The sequence below is a fragment of the Prunus mume genome, linkage group LG5 (genome assembly GCF_029339155.1).
Source record: "Prunus mume cultivar Tortuosa linkage group LG5, ASM2933915v1, whole genome shotgun sequence".
Classification (NCBI taxonomy): Eukaryota; Viridiplantae; Streptophyta; class Magnoliopsida; order Rosales; family Rosaceae; genus Prunus; species Prunus mume.
The window spans coordinates 3,514,877-3,530,885 of record NC_142702.1 but is presented as its reverse complement, the minus strand read 5'-3'; the positions used below and the strand labels follow the sequence as shown (position 1 = coordinate 3,530,885).

The window sequence follows — 16,009 nt, the reverse complement described above, 5'->3', positions numbered from 1 at the left end:
AGTAATGGGTTCTAAAACAATAATGGGGGAGAGAGAGAGAGAGAGAGAGAGAGAGAGAGAGAGAGAGAGAGAGAGAGAGAGAGAGAGAAATTGAGAGCTGGAAATGAGGAGCTAAAACATCATTTGTTCATGTTTATTTTCTGTAATTATTACTTATTTGGGGGATTGATTGGTTTAGTTGTTGAAGGATGAAGACGAAGAAAAGGAACTATGTCCACTGTTATTGTTTTTTGACAGATTCTTTTGACTAATGATATTGTGTTTGTGTGTGTGTGTTGGTAGATATTTTGTGTGAGAGAGACAGAGAGAGCGAGAGAGAGAGCAAATTGGGTGGCTGTTCTGGGCGGCTGTGGTATTTAAAAGAGAAATCTACAAAGAAATAAAATAATTTGCAAAGTTAAAAAATTGATGGGAAAGGGGAGAAACATTCAAGGGAGGGGGTCAAGGGTAGAAGGGAATTCAAGAATAAAAAATGAAGGTTTTATTTTATTTAATTAGTAATATTATTCTGTTTTTGCTGAATATTATATCATTAATATTGATGATGAGCCCCGTGTTTTTCTATCAACAACCCTAAGTTAACACTAATTACCTCATTATAGAAATAAGTTGTCAGAAAAACAAGTTTACATTTTCACCCCTTTATGTAAGTGGGGGATATTGGATATTAGGAAATAATCTTTTTTCCTGATTTATGTTGAATGCTCTTAGACTAATGACTAATGTGGCCCGAACCACTTTTAGCCTCTATGCATCTCTAGATGGTTGTATTTCTTTTAACTTTTGTCAATCATAGGGCAAGGTTTAGACTGCAATTAATACATGCAATTAATACATGCTAATTATTTCTCTTTATTGTATTCTTGGCTTTTCATGCCCTGTTTAAGGTTATAGCATGTGATCTCTAAGGCTTTTCTTCCTCAAACCAAATTTGGGCTTATGAGGTATTTCCAGCGTTGGCTGCACTACATTTGGTGGTGCACGAACATAATGCCTACATCCCTCGTATACTACATTGGAGGAGCAACACTTTGCCGCGTTTTTATGAGCTCATGAGCCAAGTCTTCGAAAACCGTGAGGTTAGTTCAGTTTGTAATGATAATCTTAGGCATATGAAAATATAATTTTATAAGTTTACTGATATTTCTATTGTCTGCTTAAATTGCAGGTTGATGTGCAACTTATCCGGCCATCTGTAATTGACAAGCAGCCCGTATTGGACTTGGGGTGACAGTGATGACAACACTGAAGAACTTGTTGAGTTGGTTGGCGATGACACTAAACAAAAAACCAGCACGTCTGCCTCTGTAGAAGAAAAAGATGAGGACATTGAAGAAACTGCTAGCCTTCCGTCGTCTTCTAAGGCAAGCATTACCTATTTTCCAATATATATGTCATAATACAATAGGAAATTAACTGCTGTTTTGTTCCGATATATTTTGGAAATATTGTAACACTTGCATTATAACTGAATGCAGGGATAAAATGGCGTCCACTGAGTTACGCACTTTGAAGCGTGACTTTGAAAGGATGAAGGATGAATTCGCCAAAGTTGCCAGTTCAAATCGAGCGCTTCGCAACAGAGTGCATGAGTTGGAAGAAATGGTACGAAGGGAGTCATCCAAAGTTGAAAGAAATAACAAGTGTGTGGAGGATTTGCGCAACACAGTGGCATCAATGGAGCATTATTTTAAGCTGGAGCTAGAGCAGCTGCGAAAACAAGATGGTGTGGTGAAAGAAGCTGGGGAAGGACATGAGGACCTCGGTACTCCTCATATGAATGAAGGATGTGACAATGAATTGTCGCCATTACATGACAATGTCACTCCGCCTACAAAACCGGCAGCAATGGCAACATAAGTCCCCAGTGATGGAGCCGAACCTTCCGCAGCCATGGTCACTCCAGTTCCTGACTTACAAGTGCATGAAGCGCGCATGCACAATCCGAGAAGCTTGCCTACCCCGAAAGATGTGGCGGATGTGTGAAATCTGCCAAAGACTTGTGTTTTTGTTAAAGATTGGAAAATAGCTGACAGAGTGCCATCGGGAGGTCCGATGAATCCTCCAAGTATACCTACAATTAGTATGGCTGCTGATGAAGAAGGTAGTTTGAGTGTTGAAAAAAAAGAAGTGGAAGGTAAAGGTGTAGACAGAAGCGCCCGGCCCAGACATTATTAAGTCCATTTACTGATCCTTTGAGGAAGAAGAGGACAATGAGTGTGTCGGATGCGATGCAACCCCGCCATGTTTTGATCCATCAAAACCGCTGCCCATTGAAGATGTGATGGCAGTAATAGATTTTTGCACTGCTTGGAAAAAGATATCAGGTTCGGATTCTTGACCTTCGAAATCCAATCGTCATCCTATTAATATGCGTGTGTATATTTGTCATCAACAAAGTCAGAATTATGAGATGAGTACAAACGTAACCGTTCCAAGTTTGCCTTTTCTAGTCTGCAGGTGCAGCTTGAAGCATTTTCAGTGGGCGCTGATTTTTTCTACAAACTCATCGATGAAACGGCATGGATTAGCTCAAGGGTAAGAATACACAAATCTCTACTTTATTATGATCATTCAATTGTTTTCTCACCTTTTTTAAGTGTACAATTGTCTGAAAATGTGCTGATATTATATGTCAACTGTCAGCACCTGAAATGGCAACCTTTCTTATCCGGAAATGGCAACTCTCTCATCCGTTGCTATTTGGAACCGACTGGACAACGGCAGATTATGCCTTGCAGGTACACCTTTGCCATGTTACATTCACTGCTTCATTTGCTTTCCCTCGTCATTATGTCATATGGTTTCATTTCAATGTATGCAGCAATTTCTAAAGCCGTTAAAAGCGAGTGGCAAGACACGTGGATCGAAGAAGGCGAGCTTCAAACACTGACCTTCCACCAACAAGGTGAAGAATGTACATCACTTTGTGCACGTGCGTGGCAACACGGTACGCCCAAGCTTGGAAAAAGTCCACAAAGTGTATTTTCCATATAATCTTCGAGAGTCCCATTGGGTTGCAATCGAAATTGATTTCGTCCGACATACTGCAACTGTGTATGACTCATATGTTGAATATACCAAATCTTGGTGGTTACATACGCAGCTTTGTTAGCGATACGCTTGCACGAGTCTGTACAATATGAAGTTTTATGAAGATTCTGAGGTTGAAGAGGTGAAGCAAAAGGGGCTGCAGATGTCGAGGTTTACGCCTTTCTCAGTTTGCATCATTGGAGGTGTGCCACAACAACGAGATGGGTAAGAATTGTGAATTTAGTTCATTTTTTCAAAATTTTACATAAATGCAGTTGTAATTTCCCAACTTATTGGCCTCACAGTACGTCTTGCGGAATCATGACCGTTCAATTCATCGAGCATCTCAGCTTGGGCTTTCGGTGCATAAAATTGACCCGTCGAAGATCAAATATTACCGACTGAAGCTTGCAATAGAGGGGTTAAGGGGGGAGGCATATTTATGAGGTAAATGTCTTCATGTGTGTGAATTGACCTCAGTGACGACTTATGACTTGGGAATTCACTTCGCTCATTATTTATGTCAGGAACTCCTTCATATGAAGATGTACACGTGGAAGCTGTGCTGGGCCTACTTTGGCTCGTAATCCTGCCTTTTTGCTAGAGCTAGTTGGTATTGTTAGTATTGTGAGGTGTAATATTGTACAATCTAGAAGCAGTGGCTAATTGCCTTACATGGCACACACACTGTTTCGATTTTGAAGTTTAACTATTTTGGACACCTCCATATGTAAATATAGTTGCTGTTTATGGATGCTTTTGTAGTTGCTATTTATGGATGCTGTTATAGTTGCTGTTAATTCCGCATGCTTTTATAGTTGCTAGTTTTGGATGCTTTTTATAGTTGCTGTTAATGGATGCTTTTATAGTTGCTGGTTTTGGATGCTTTTTATAGTTGATGTTTATGGATGCTTAAGAATGGTTCATTCTCTGACTTGATCGTAATACTTCAGGTACTGTTTTCATACTTTTTACTCTGCGTTGCTAGTGGAACTCGCACAACATTTGTATTTCGTGTTATTTGTGTATGAGTTTTTAATTTTTGTTATGCATTTGGTCAACTAGGGTTTTTATGAGTTTGTTTATTTATTTAGGAGCTTGTGTCTTGTTGCTGAAAAAATTGATGGATTTGTGTTTAGGAGCTTGTGTTGCTTGCTCATTCATTATGAGCTACAGAACCAACCTGTATTCAGCTTGCATTGGCATAAGAAAACATGAGGGGTATTTGCTTTGAAGTCTGTGATGTGGTTCTTCATGCTGATGCCATCCACAGAGGAGGTGGTCAGGTCATTCCCACTGCTAGGACACTCATCTATGCTTCCCACTCACTGCCAAGCCAAGCCTCCTTGAACCTGTATATCTTGTTGAAATCCAAGCTCCAGAGCAGACTGTATAGTGGTATCTACGGTGTTCTTAATCAGAAACGTGGGCACGTGTTTCAGGAAATGCAGAGGCCTGGTACTCCACTGTACAATATTAAGGCATACCTCCCGTCATTGAATGTTTTGGGTTCTCTGGTCAATGAGGGCTTCGACTTCAGGGCAGGCCTTCCCACAATGTGTCTTTGATCATTGGTAGATGATGATGTCTGATCCATTGGAAGCTGGATCCCAGGCTTCAGAACTTGTGACAGATATCCGTAAGAGGAAGGGTTTGAAGGAGCAAATGACCCCACTATCCGAGTTTGAGGAGAAACTGTGAGTAATTTCTTTGATTATATCCAACAATTGGATGACTGAGTTTGTTTGAGACAGTAGTTCCATTGCAGTGCCTATTTTTGGTTTTCAGTTATTTGTTTTTGTTTAATGCTTGTACCAACCCTGTTATTGTAGTCACCATCCTCTATTTTCTTTGTTACTTTGCTTGTTTTCTTTTGGCTTGTCATATCTGTGTGCAAGATAGCTGCATTTGGCACTATGAATTGGTTTGGTTGTTCCAAGTTGTATGTGCACAATCTCAGAGTCAGTACCGAGTTGGTTTACATTTCATGTATTTCTCCGTGGTTTTTTCCCCCCAATATTATGATTATGGAGATGAAGTAAATATTAATGTGGACCTTATAGCATGTTTAGTTTCTTTTCTGGCCTTAATTCTGTGAGAGATGCCCTTATAATGTCAATCAAACGGTTTTGACATACATGTTTTGAAATAATTGAAATCACACTGTTTATTATTATTATTATTATTTTTGTTTCCTCCTCGGAGAAGAAGCAAAGTGGTTACAAATATGAAAGATTCTGAATCAGTTTTCTTCTATCAAATTCCGCATGGAGCTAGAGGTCTATGGTACCATCCGATGAGACTTGACAAAAAATTTGTATTTTTCTTCTTACATTTGTCATAGATAAGATTAAATGTAACCACTAATGAACTGATCCCTTTATTTGTTATTGTTTATTTATTCCAATTGCGTGTGCATCACATGGAAATCTTAGGATTTCTTTACATCAAACTGCCTCTTAAGAGTCATGAGAAGAAGAAGAGGAAGAAGAGAAAACAGAAGGACCTAGCTGGAGCTTACAAGTAATTAAACTAAAGTTCATTTAGTTAAAGTCAGGGGAAGAAAACATGTTTATGGCACCATTCCAAATTCACTGCCCCCTCGAATTGCACAATGGCAATTTGGTCTCCTTCGGCGACCCTAAAGCAGGCAAAACACTGGTGTTGGAAGGAGATGTAAAAGGGTTATTGTGCATTCCATTGGCCAAGCTTGAATGGATTTTCTTTTCTATTGTATTTGACCCTTCTTTTCAAGCATGCCAAAAATCATCCTGGTTTTGTAAGATGTGGTTTGAGCCCAATGAATTTACCGTGGCTCTTGCATTTTTGTACTCAATATTTCATAGCTGCCTTATTTTGAAGGACGATTCATTGAGGGAGAGAATTACTTTCCTTTTGAATATGAATCGATGTGCAACTCCAACTATCATTTCAAAGGGAAACATCAATTCATGGTAATATAAGGATGGATAACAATTGTCCTGTCCGTGATATTTGAATTGAGGATGACTATTTGAACGAAATGGAGACTGTTATTAGACCAAATGGCATTGACATACGATGTAATAGCAATATTAGGCCAATATACGTCACTGTAGAGGCAATATTAAAGCAATATAAGTACAATACCATAGGCATATGATCACAATATACTTCTCATAGGGTGGCAATATACATACAATATGTATACAATACCAAGGCAATATTAAGCAATATACATACAATATGTATACAATACCAAGGCAATATTAAGCAATATACATGCAATATAACAGCAATATGAAGTGAATCTACATACAATACACACACATCCAAAAGTACAACTACATTTGACACATGCAAACCAAATCGCCTCCGAACCTTAACAATCCTATTCCGCGAAGGAAAAACGAAGGCACCAAAAGATCCATGTACTCGGGTGAGATGAACTGCAGCAGCACTTACCCTTACTACAGGTCCATGAAAAGATCAATGTCTTTGTGTTTTCTCCTCGCTGCATGCACGAGGCTATGATGAGCCATTCCCTCAGCACCCATATTCAGCACCTGCCAGACACCAAGTACATCAATTTCACTCAAATTGTAGTCTGGTGAGATGACCGAAGCATAATCTCGGAACATTTCGAAGCCGTTGTTGAAACATTCAACCATTTCATGGTTATATTCTTCAGATTTGGTGAATTTTTCGACGGCATTTTTCTTTCTCTCTTCCAATTTCAACTTCAACGACTCTAACTCTTTGCTCCGACTGTTTGCTTTTAAAGTTTGCTTCACTTCTCCAGCATATGCTTTGTTCAACTTGTTGGCCAAGTTTCCCATAACTTGGCCATGAATATCACATTTAGTCTCCCACCAATCTGTTGCCTTAGACAAATATTGGAGGTCGTGCTTGACGGCTGAGATTTTGTCAAGCGGATCATCGCCTCACTTCCAGATGAAGTGGGATCATGATTGGGAGTCGGAGGTGGAGATGGGAATGGCACATGCCATGGCTGGTCCCCCGGGTAACTGCCATGCTCGTTTGGAGGGCGTACATCCGACATCTTGAACTATTGATGGGGACAATTCACACCTGGCGACTGAATGTTTGCATTTGAGTACGACTCATTACCTTTCTGAGGTTGAAGAAGTTGGCTAAGTTGCAATTATTGATAGGAAGGTTGAGTTATATGTAGGAATTGATATGAAGTACATTCGGTATTTAGGTGGTGCATTCAATTGATGGGATTGCAAAGTAGACCATTAACTCGTTGGCTGTAATTCACAGTAGAGCATTACATTAACAACAATAAAATGGGCTGACAAACGGAAAAAAGCTAACCTTCATGGGAAATTGGAAATTGTGGATTTGAACCCAAACTAGGACTATGTAACTAAGCATTTATTGTGAATTTCAGAAAAGAAAATTGGAACATAGCAAAATAGCAAATTAGCAAAAGTGCAAACTTGGAAAATGAGAAATAAGGAAACTTGGAAAATTGGAAATAGAACAAAAGGAAAATTGGAAAATTGGAAATTTGGAAATTTGGAAAGTTGGAAAATCGGAAATACGAAAATACAAAAATACAAAAAAATGGAAGCTTGGAAATTTGGAAAAGTGGAAATAGGAAAAAAGGAAAATTAGAAACAGGAAACTAGGAAATAGGATAAAAGGACACTTGGAAATTTGGAAAAAGCCAAAAAGGACACTTCAAAAATTGGGTCATTGGAAAATAAAGACCCTTGGAAAATTGGAAAATTGGAAATTGAACAAAAGGAAACTTGGAAAATAGGAAAAGGCAAAAAAGGAAACTCTGAAAACATGAAAATTCGAAAAAAGGAAAATTCAAAATCAAATAGGAAATAGGAAAAAAGGACACTTGGAAAATAGGCAAATTCGCAAATTGGAAAATTGAAAATTGGATAATTGGAAAATTGGACTATTGGATAACTGGATAATTGGAAATTAGGAAATAAGGCAACTTTGAAAATAGCAAAATTGGAAATAGAACAAAAGGAAAGTTAGCAAATTGGAAAATTGGAAATAGGAAAAAAAGGAAACTTAGAAAATAGGGCAATTGGAAAAAGCAAATTGGATAATTGGACAAAAACTGAAAATTGGATAAATGGAAATAGGAAACAGGGACACGTGGAAAATAGGCAAATTGGAAACGAATTGAAATTGTGGAAATGGGAAATAAAACAATTACTATATTGGACAATTTTATTTACTTTCTCAATTAGGCAAAGTAGGCAACTTATTTTAATTACATAATGGGAAAATAGGAACATTGAAAAGATTGGAAAACTGGAAATAGTATAAAAGGAAACTTGGGAAATTGCAAAATAGGAAAATGGGAAATATGAAAAATAGGCAAAAATAATGAAAAATTGGATGACACATGGAAAATAGGAAAATATGAAAAATGGAAACATGGAAACGAATTGAGATTGCTGAAATGAGAAATAAGACAATAACCATATTGGTCAATTTGAATGAGTTGGTCAATTAGGCAAATAGGCAAATCCCTTATTTGAATTACATAATGGGAAAATTACCAAGTTCGGAACATCCAAAATAGAAATATATTACAAAAAGTCATACAGTGAACTGGGTAATAACTCCCGCCCAATACTATCCCGCCTAAGACTCCCGCCAATCCCTCCCGCCAATTACTCCCCCTCATTCCTCCCGCCAATAACTCTCTCAGTTACTCCAGGTCATTAAAGGCTGCCTATATTAATCAACCTAGCTGTTTGAAATGAAAACTTCCATCACATTAACTGCAGCCATTACCTTCCCCACGGATTTCCCTCCCATCGCATTTAGACCCCTTTATTTCCAATTAAGTCGTACACCAGCCTACAATAAATATCGAAGACCATGGACCATAACCTCACACCAAACCAAACGCTTTCAATTACTGAAGGAGGGAAGATTGAAACAGAAGGCAAGTCACCCAATTCACTCACTGCAGACTTGGTCCATGGCATGCAGCAATGTCGAGGCAATACAATGTTTTGGAAAAATCTCCATGCAGACATAGTTTCAAAAATTGTGGAGGGCCAAGCTAGATGGGGTGTCATAAAAAACCGCACAATTCGCTCTCGTTATCATGCCCGCATGCATCTCCTACATATAAAGGCAATGAAAGGAAAAATTGAAATTGCCCCTGCCACTGCAATTATGGTATTCAAGGAATCAGAAGAAATGGCCAAGTTGAAGCAACAAGAAGTGGAAAGCGGATTCGAACTATTTCGTAAGTTTGCAAAAATAGTGGATCCGGCAGGAAACTGGAACAACATGATGTGGCCGGGGTCATGAATTTCATGGGTCGTGGTCGCCGCACTTGAAGAGTATGCAACTTCGAATTTGTCAATAGCAGGGAAATGGAACTATGAGGTCGCCTCTTTTTGTATTATGTAACGATGGGGTGGCCTGTTGTTGTATTATGTTTTTTTTTGGTCGAATGTTGTTGTATTATGTAAGTTTGGAAATAGGATTTTATGGAATGATGATGCCTCTTTTTGTTTTTGTGCGTATACAGTTTATCGGTGTCCAGTTGAGTGGCGATATAGCAGCAATAACTATACAATAAACATGCGTATAATGGCAATATTATGTCAATAAGAGTGCAATAGAGTAGTGATAGGGTTACAATATGATCATATTACAGTACGTAGTCATCAGAATGTTTTTAAAATTATTTGGTCCAAAAAAATACAAAAATACAAAAAATAAAAGTAATTACAACCTGGAAAAAGGATGAATTATACATCCCTTAAAAGACATATGACCTACATTACAGACCTTCAAAATGAACTCTATATATATAATGCATGCCTTGTAGCACCATCACATCCCCTAAATTACAGAAACATGACACCCCAAAACCTCATGCTCCTTCCTCTTTCAACCCCTAAATTATCCATTGGACATGAGCAATCTATTGGGGTTAACATTCGTAATGCTCCTTCAACAACGATATGTAGTCAAACACATAGGACATTTCACCTTGTATTTGCCCCACATGTGGCCTATGCATCGGCCGAATTTGTAATCACAAAAGAAGGTATAGTCGGAGTATCACGGTAACTGTGTCATAAAGGAATTCAAAGAACTTGAATGTTTTGGATCCATTTGGAATTACATTCCAGGCCCTTTAATTTCGCACTCAAATTATAATAGCAATATGGAAGTAATACCAGTGCAATAAAAGTACAATATAATGGCAATCTGGACGCAATACAAGATGTAGCAGTATGCAACCCAAATTATGCAAATGTAAAAGAATTCCCATTCAACATAACACGAAACCCACCACAAATAAAAGTAAAGTTGACATGACCTACCAAAGCAACAGAAATCATATTGTCTAAGATACATTGCGCACTGGAATAGTGTTTTTACAGGTGCTTTTATTGTGGCCTGCGGAACCACACCTTGAGCACTTTCTTCTAATGGTGCCCTTCTCCTTGCGAGGGAATTCTTATCTTCTTTCGTCTGCCTGGCATGACCCTTGCAATGGGAGGCAGCACAACTCGACTTCGAACATCTTCAGGAATATCCCACATTCCGTGAGGCTGTATCGGGTATATGCTATCCGAATAAGCATCCATCCAGGTTTTCCGAGTGTAATACCGAGAAGCCTTTGAGTATACATTTACTTTCAAGAAGCGGCAAACTGCAACTACATGCTTGCAAGGTAGCTGCTCAAGCTGAAACTTTCTACAACTGCAAGTGTTATTCGTCAAATCTACGAGGCCATCCATATGACCGTCCAAAACATTAAACTGTGCATTATTCACTTTAACCACATTCATCCTTGCAGCATCCTCCAACCTGTTCCTCAACTTCTTCTCTCCAAAATTGGGGCACAATGTTGTTGTGCACTTCAAAGCCAACTCACGACGTTCGGTGAACCATTTGACAAGGAGATTCATAATTTCCCCTATCAAATGAACCACTGGCAGCGTCCTTGCAAACCTAAGGACTGAGTTGATTGACTCCGCAATATTTGTTGTCATTACATTGTAGCGGCGTCCATCCATGTGAGCTCTAGACCACTTATGTAACCCTGCCTCTTCAAGATATTGAGCAACATGTTCCTTTCGCTTGATCTTGCGAAAATGACAATCAAATTCAGCAATGGAATAAGATTTCGCAGCCTGCTCAAAGTGCATAAGTATTGGATCACGCTTTTTCAACTTGCAAGTGCGTTTCATGTTCCCCTTCATATGATAAAAGCATATGCCATGTTGCGCAGTTGGAAAAACTTTGTTCCACACATTCTGTATGCTAACATTTCGATCAGAAATAATAACAAGATTGGGACACTCACCAATGGCTTCATGAAGTTTAGTGAAAAACCAATGCCATGATGCATCCGTCTCCAAATCCCCGATCCCAAAAGCAAGAGGATATATATTTCGATTACCATCGAATGCATTTGCTACAAACATAACACCCTTGTACTTGGATTTTAAATGAGTGGCATCCACAGCTATCACTGGGCGCATGGAAGAACAAAACCCTCTAATACATGCGCCAACCGCCATAAATAAATACACAAAGTGATTGTTCTCATCAGTTTGGATGTGTGTTTTTGTGCCGGGATTCATACGCTCCAATTCATAGCAATAAGCTAGAAGAATATAATATGCCTCCTCCGCTGATCCTCTAATGGACAATAAAGCTAACTCCCTTGCTTTCCAAGCTTTCGAATAATGGATTCTTAAACCAAAGTTGTGTTTCACATCTCTCATAATGTCACTTGGTGTGTATATTGTCCGAGAATCCTTCAACTTCCTTTTACATGAAGTGGCTACAAGTGCTGCGGTTGCTTGACGATGGTTGTCACTTATGAACCTCAAATCACATTCATGGATAGTTGTACACCTCACAATCATGAAGCTGTATTCTCCAAATCTCAATGCTCGGACCCGCCATGGGCATGGACGTTGACAACAAACCACAAGCAACCTCTTTGTGCAGGAGAATTGCACCTTAAATTCGAAATGGCCTCTTATTGCCGTCAACTGTAACTCCGTCAACAATGCTTTCTTACTAGAGAAAATTTGCCCAACTGTAATTTCGGATTCCAATCACTTCGCGAACACCCGCTATCCAAATATGCTTCCCCATCATTTACACCGGCTTCATTGTACCAGTTCTGTTCACCTATTTGATTCCAATAATGTTCACGAATTCAGATTCTCCTCCTAAACGCATTATTGGCAGTTGGGCAGATGTGTTCAAGCAGCCCAAAATAGGAGGGGCAGAGTACACTGACACTTCATTTCTTTCAGTACCATTATCACCACCATGCATGTCCTCCACCTCGCTAAAATCAATCATATCCATAAAATCTGTCCCTACTTCACCTCCCACATCATTGCCATTTGTATTATTCCAACTTACTTCATTGCTTTCAACAATGGCAACTGAAGAACGACCCATCCGACTACTATTTGTCGTGATATGCATACTATCAACTACATCATTTGTGAGTCCTTTATCTTCTATACTCACGAGTAAGGGAGCTAGTTTTGAAGGTGTTACCTCAGAATTGTACTTCATAAAAAAATTGACATCATCATCATCCTCAATCTTTATGTGCTTCCACTCATTTGAGGCCACCAAAACTGAGAATTTTAAGCAAACCTTGTCTTCCCTGCTGTTTGTATTACCAATCTGATGCACACGGTCCAACAGTTCAGCAAATTTGATGGTCCGTGGAACTATTAAGCCTTTTGAGTCACCCCCTTCGTATTTGCACATCTTTTTCGAGGTGACCCATTTTCCATTGTAGCACACGAGAATAACAATTGTCTCCATTTCACCATGACAAAACAACAGTTCCATTAACACAATATAACCACAATAACCATACAATATAGCAGTAATATAACCACAATAATCATACAATATAACAGCAATATAATGGCAATATAACAACAACATAACAACAATACGACAGTAAAATAAGAGGAACACTGGTGTAACACATCAGAATCACACTATACAGATCTACTACATCAAATGGAAAATCCCAAGTTTCAAGATTCACATATCCAGACCAATCTAAGTGCAATTGGTACAAACCCAGATGAATCAGCATGGATATTCAACAAAACCTAACCCAAAGCAATTAAAGCCAAAACAAATTTAACACAAACCCAAACAATCAAAATGTAACCCATTTCACATAATCCCACTGATATTAAAAGAAAATAACCATCAACACTACCTTTTCGAGGTCGGCAATCCACTAGAGCTTCACGGTTGCAGCAGGCTATTCAGAAGACATACCTAAAGGTAGGGGTTCGCGATTCCAAACAGAGAGCAAGACCGAATATGGGGAGAAACAGACATAACGAATCTAGAGAGAGAAAGAGCTGCGGTATGAGAAAGAGAGCAAAGACAAAGATAGAGAGTTGTGCTACAGAGAGAGAGAGAGCCAAGAGAGACAGAGAGCTGCGATAGACATATACCAAAGAGAAAGAGAGTTGTGCGAGAGAGAGAGAGAGCTGCATGAGCTAAGAGAGACCAAAATTTATGAACTTGTGATAAATCAGCAATAGGAGGACAATAATTTTATATTTATAGGTTATAGTTTTACAAAAATTGGGAAGGGGTGGTATTTTTAGTTAATATTAGCAAATGGGTGGTAGTGGGGGTCATTTCCCAAATTTATTGGTGAAATTAATCATAATTATATGTGGCTGGACAAGAGCAAGTGTGATGTGAGTGAGAGGAAAAAAACATCATGTCAGGATCAAACATAATCAGACAGAAGGTGGTGGCATTAAAGGAATCTTTTAGGTTTTTATCTTTGAGTCGAAGCAAACCAGAACTATATAGGAGACTTATAAATAAATCCAAAATGGATACAATATTTATAAAGAATGACAAAATTAAAGTGGTTGGACAGTAATGCCTTTATTCATTTCTAGATTTCCTAGGGGATCCTAGCCGTATGAAACCAAATTTTTCATCTTTCATATGTTGCTGCCGTATGGAGCCAAGAAATTTGGTGGCTGTTCTCACTGGATGGATTCTTCATGTGGTCTTCGTGCATCCATCATGTTATCTATATTGTGTAGCTCTTCTTCTCCTAAGCTATTCCAAGTATGAGTTGTCATTATCTTCTGTTGTAATCTTTTACTGCTATCTGGTTGTAGATTTCGTCATAAACTTTTGCTCCTGTAGTACTAATCCTATATTCATATATATCATCTGTCTCCTGGATGTGGATTCAATACATCTTGATAAACTTGGACTGGTACAGGAGGGTCAGACGATCATCATTAAATAGTTGTTGCTCGGCTATTATTTCTCCTCTGTATTGTTGGATGTCTTGCTTAGTAGGCATTCCTGTTTGTGCTGATTCTCCCGGACTAAGTAATTCATCAAAAGAAATAATAATCCTATGTTGTGCTAAATCTGGATAAATGCTATCTTTAAAGCACTCTGGGGGTATACTAGTGAAATCTAATTTTACATTTTTCCAGAGAGGCAGATAAAAACTTATAATTTCTCTAAATTTTTGGGAGAACGAATCTAAATGCTCGCTTTTTCAATATAAAGTTTCCCTAAATAACCATATTGTGCTAATAATGCTGGAGTAACTACAATTATTTTTTGTTTATGCTCTAAATGCAGTTCCCTATATTTAATCATGTTAATGCTGGCTAAGTAAATAGTGTAATGGGAACAATTTTTGGTAATAATTGTGATGCCAGGATGTGGATTACTTTTTAAATTGAAAAGAAAAGCTTGCATATAAAGTTGAAGAGATGTATTTTGCTCATATTCTAAATTAATCATATGACTCTTAACATTTACTGGTAAAAACTTATACATTTCTCTAGCTAGAGTTTGAAGAAAGTAGGGATTTTTAGATTTTTGCTCAAGTAAAAATTCACTATTATGCTCAAGTAAGTTGGGCTTATTAGCCTCTTTTTCCTATAAATTATGCTCAATTACGGTGGGCTTATTAGCCTCTTCTTGTAGAATTTGACATCTTAAATTAATAATTCTAAAATGCTTAACTATTGTATCATATTCCCTTTTTTGCTCTGCATATTTTTCCTGCAAAAAAGGAATGTGTTGTTTTGCTATTTTATAATCATAATTATATGCTAAAAACTCTTGCTCAAGGGCTCTAATAAGCTTTTCATGCCCTCTTCTCATGCTTTCAGTATTAGTTCTAATATTCCAAAAGTTATCTAAAAGAACTTTTTGTTTTTCCGCTAATGATGCTTGAGTACGATACTTTAAAGCAGGATTTCTAACTTCTTGTACAGAAATTCCATTATAAAAATAAGTATTTACTACTGATCGTGCTTGATTACTTATGCTTAATGGATTACCACCGGTGATGGTGTACCATTATTTTTGCTGTCAGATGATGATGGTCCAAAATACTGCATACCTGTTAATGAATAATACGGGATAATATATCTGCTAATGCATTATCCATACCTTTAATATGCTCAAATATCGGCTTAAATCCATTTCCTGTAATAGAATCAACAAAATTGACCCATCTTCGGGCTGCTTGTTTATTAGTAGTAATTTTATTATAATGAGAAACAATATTTTGACAATCTGTTCTAATAGTAAATATTTCATTATGTAAAAATAATGAAAATGCTTCAAGAGAATTAATGACTCCTAAAATTTCTAAGTCAGTGGCTGGAAGTCTAGCCTGTATATCATTAAATTTTCCTGATGCATATCTACAAACTTTTTCTTCTGATTTTGGTTCTTCTTTATGTTTCTTTTGATATAAAATTCCTGCCCATCAATAGGATGCATCTGTCTCAACTATTTTGTAATTATTATCTAATGGTAATGCTAAAGGTTTAAGTTGGGTTATATCTTGTTTTATGCTTTGAACTAACTTAATATCTTCACTATTAAAATATTTTTGTCCTGTTTTACTAGTTTTACTATGTAATGCTTCAATCTTTCTTCCTAAATCAGGGATAAA

General features: G+C 37.8%; 1 long non-coding RNA gene and 2 pseudogenes across 1 annotated transcript; 2 read left to right on the top strand and 1 right to left on the bottom strand.

Moving 5' to 3' along the window:
* The first annotated feature begins 3,386 nt into the window (after nucleotides 1-3,386).
* Nucleotides 3,387-3,808, top strand: LOC148916652 (uncharacterized). The gene is made up of 2 exons (XR_016127290.1): nucleotides 3,387-3,480; nucleotides 3,561-3,808. It is a non-coding gene; the product is annotated as an uncharacterized LOC148916652 (long non-coding RNA).
* Nucleotides 3,809-3,941: 133 nt separating this feature from the next.
* On the top strand, nucleotides 3,942-4,768 carry LOC148916651 (elongation factor 2 pseudogene; annotated as a pseudogene).
* Nucleotides 4,769-10,324: 5,556 nt separating this feature from the next.
* Nucleotides 10,325-12,849, bottom strand: LOC148916650 (uncharacterized; annotated as a pseudogene).
* Between the last annotated feature and the right edge of the window lie 3,160 nt (nucleotides 12,850-16,009).